This window comes from Rhagoletis pomonella, unplaced genomic scaffold, assembly GCF_013731165.1.
Source record: "Rhagoletis pomonella isolate Grant_MI unplaced genomic scaffold, Rhpom_1.0 Rhpom_scaffold_00006, whole genome shotgun sequence".
Lineage (NCBI taxonomy): Eukaryota > Metazoa > Arthropoda > Insecta > Diptera > Tephritidae > Rhagoletis > Rhagoletis pomonella.
The window spans coordinates 4,464,348-4,468,102 of NW_023458560.1; positions in this window are offsets into that span (position 1 = coordinate 4,464,348).

Genomic DNA, 3,755 nt, shown 5'->3' on the forward strand with positions numbered 1-3,755 from the left:
GAGCTTCGTTAGGGGTGATCTTCGTTGTTAAGAGCTTCCCGTGTGTTGTGGCAGTTTTGGCTGCGTAGTCGACTCTTTCGTTGAACTGTACTCCTGTGTGACTGGGGACCCATATGATGTGGGCTTCTTCCAATTTGGATTTAGAGAGCGTGTTATGTATGTCTGCTACAATGAAGTTGGTTGTTTTTGTGCTGTCAAGAGCATTTATGGTGGGTAGGCTGTCGGTGAAAATACAAAGTTTTTTACATTTGGTTTTGATAGCTAGTAAGACTGCCTGCTCAATGGCCTTAAGTTCACCAAAAGTGGATGAAAAGGTTGTGTTGAACTGATACAGATATGATACATTTTTGCTGATGTCATGTACCGCGAATCCCACTTTCCCATTGCTGACAGATGCATCAGTGGATACTAAGAAGAAATCATCAGCTTTCATTTTGTTAATGTATTCTATGTATATTGCTCTGATTTGCTCACTATTGCAGTTTTTCTTAGGTTTATTTAGTGTGGATGTGACAAATGTGATGCTTTTATGTTTGGTGAATGTCGTGTCTACGCCTATTTGGTCAAAAAATTCTTTGAATTTGTGATATGCTACAGAGTAGCTGGAGTTGATTTTTGTGTCATGTTGTAAGGAATTTCTAAGATTGCTGTTTCTTAGCCATTGTTTAATGAGCTCTTTGCATGTCAGCCTCATGTTCCTGAAGGAGGGCGGGAATTCTCCTGCAAGTGCATATCGTAGATGGGTGGGGTACTTGGGGGTACACCAAGACACCTTCGTAGTGTGTTATTTTGTAGCACTTCAATTTTTTTGCAGCGAGTTTGTGCAGCATTTGCGTATGAGATGTTAGCATACTCGATTTTGGACCTGACAAAAGTTCTGTATAGGTTTAGGGCAATTTTGGGGTTGAGTCCACTTTTTATTGATGTAAGATTTGATATAAGATTAATCCCTGTGCTAGCTTGTTTTTTGACGCGGTCAATGTGTTCTTTGATTTTCAGGTTGGAGTTGAGGATTATCCCCAGCCATTTCATGCTTCGGACTTGTTCAATTTCCGTGTTGTTAATGTTTATGATGAAGTTTTTTTGTACTCCAGCCGAAATGTGCATAAACTTGGTTTTTTGGAAGTTAAATTTTAAGTTTAGGTTAGTACATAGTGTGTGAAATTGTAAGATTTTGTTCCTTAGGTTGACTAGGGCCCTTTGCTGATTCAAGTCATTGCTGATGATAATGAAGTCATCGGCGAATTGGAAAAGTGTTGTTTTGCTGTTGTTAACAGTATGCAATTTATTGGTATAGAGATTAAAGAGTACAGGAGACAGACAGAATGTGGGAGACCATTGTGGACCTCGACTTTATTTTTTCCCATTAGCAATGTTCTTTTCGAAAAGAAGTTGTTAATCCAGTTGTTTATCCTTACATTAATTCCTTGTTCCGTAAGCTCCTTGTTTAGGAGGTTTAAGTTGACGCAGTTGTACGCGTCTGTCAAATCTAGCATACATAAAAAGATTTTTTGCTTTTTGTTTTTAAGATGTCCTATGGTATGCAGCACTTCATTTATGCACATGGTGGCTGATCTACCTTTCCTGTATGCATAGCTTCTTTCCGGTAGGGTGTTGTTGATTTCTATATGTTGGACTAATTTATCTTTTACAAGCATGTTTAGGCTTTTAACTACACAGGAGAGGAGAGATATTGGCCTATAGCTTTTAAAGTCGTCTGGATTATTATTGTCTTTTGGAATGGGAACAATTTTGATTAATCGCCACCTGTCTTCTACTATATTGCTGTTGAAGTGGAATTGAAGTGATTTTGTGAGTGCGACTTTTGTTTCTACGGGAAGTTTACTTAGCGCTTCGTAGGTTATTCCGTCTACACCTCCTGCAGTGGACTTTTTGTTCTTAAGAATCTGTTCAAGTTCTTCAACCTTGAAGCATATGGCCTGATTATTAGATTCATAGTGGGGGCTCACTTGGTTGTCTGTGATTTGCGTGCTGATTGTTTCTGTTTGTGCTTTCATCCAGTCCAAAAATTTTTGGTTGTTTTCACTTAGCCAAGGGTTGTTGTTGAGCTTTTTGTTACCTTTTATATTGTTGATGAACTTCCATGCTCTTTTGTTGTTTGGGTCTTCATTGATTTCATCTATTTTCTTGAGAAAGCTTGCCCTTTTCGCCTCTTTCACTGCGACCTTCCACTCATTTTCGGTGTCTAGGACATTTTCTAAGTCTTCAAGTCTATTAGTGAGTTTTGCTTTTTCCCTTGCTGCAAGTAACATTCTGTATCTTTTACTTAGTTCGTCATTCCACCAGGCTTTTGGGGAGTGATTTAGGTTATTGATGTTAATTTTTGCTCTTTTCATTTCCGTTTTTATTGTTGTCTCTATTTCTTCCAGGTCTCCGTCACACTTGATGTTTCCGAGTGCTCTGTGGAACTTATTTTTTGCTAAAAAAAAGGATGGTAGGGTTTCACGGTTGGGAACTTCCACAGTGATTGGTTGGTGATGGCTTCCTCCCACGTAGGCCTGATTACATTGCCATTTAATTGATTCAATAATGTTGGTAAATGTGACATCTAAGGCAGAGCCACTTGAGGGGTTGTGGTTATTTCTGTCCGTATGGAAGGTTTTGGAGCCATCGTTTAGGCATCTCAAGTCCGAGTTGTTTGTTGCTCCTGCTAATATTTTACCTTTGAGGTCGTTTTTGTGGTTTCCCCAAGTAGGGCTTTTGGCGTTGAAGTCACCTAACAGTAACACGTTTGAATGTCTTTGCAAAAAGGCTGTTAATTTTTCTATCTCCATTCTGAATATAGCCGAGGAAATAGACGGGTTGAAATAGGCTGTACATATTATTAAATTGCTTTTAAGATTGGTTGTTTTTACAATTAGAACGTCTTCATTTGTTCTGTACTTGATTTTTTCCATTCTTATGCTTTTCTTGCAGCCAATGGCTACACCTCCCCAACCATTAGTTCTAGTTTTTTTGATTAGATTAAAATTAATCAGCTTGTGGTTGTTCTTCTCATCGTCATGTGAGAATATTTCTTGCAATGCAACTATGTCAATATTGTATTTGTTTAAGAAAAAGTCTAGGTGGTCTTTGTTTTTTTTTAAGCTTTGGCAGTTATGTTGCAGGATCCGTATACTGGTCATTGCTAACTGGTCTCATTATCCTGGGCTTTTCACCCATATTGTTTTTGCAAAAGTTTTCGAGAAGTTTGACAATGGGCTCTTCTTTGTTAATTTGAAACTTCTTGCACAGAGTGTCAATTAGCTTCTCCACTTCGGATGTTTTACTCCAATTATCGCTTTCGTAGCATGGCTTATTTTCCGCTGGATCTGTGATTTTTTTGGCTTTGGATGAGCTCGTTGCAATGGGATTAGGGTGGTAGAATTTAGTTACATAGCTGTACTTCTTGTTGGTTAGGCTTTTATTTATGATGTTATCATTATTTAGGGTTTTTTGCTGAAACTTGCTGGGTGCTGGAAACTCAACATCGTAGTTCTCTAGAAGCGCGAATCTGTTATGTGAGTTGATTTGTTCCCGATAAGCCTCTTTTGCCTCTTTTCTTGACAGCTTTTTAATGGTCATGATTTCAATTGTCTTCCTTTCTTTCTCCCACTCAGGACACTGGTACCTGTTCAGTGAGACATGTGCGTCATCTCCGCACAGAATACATCTCCTCTTTTCATTGCATTTGTTCTCACATCCTTCTTCTTTGCCACACATTATACATCTGTTTTTGGCCTTGCACGCCATTT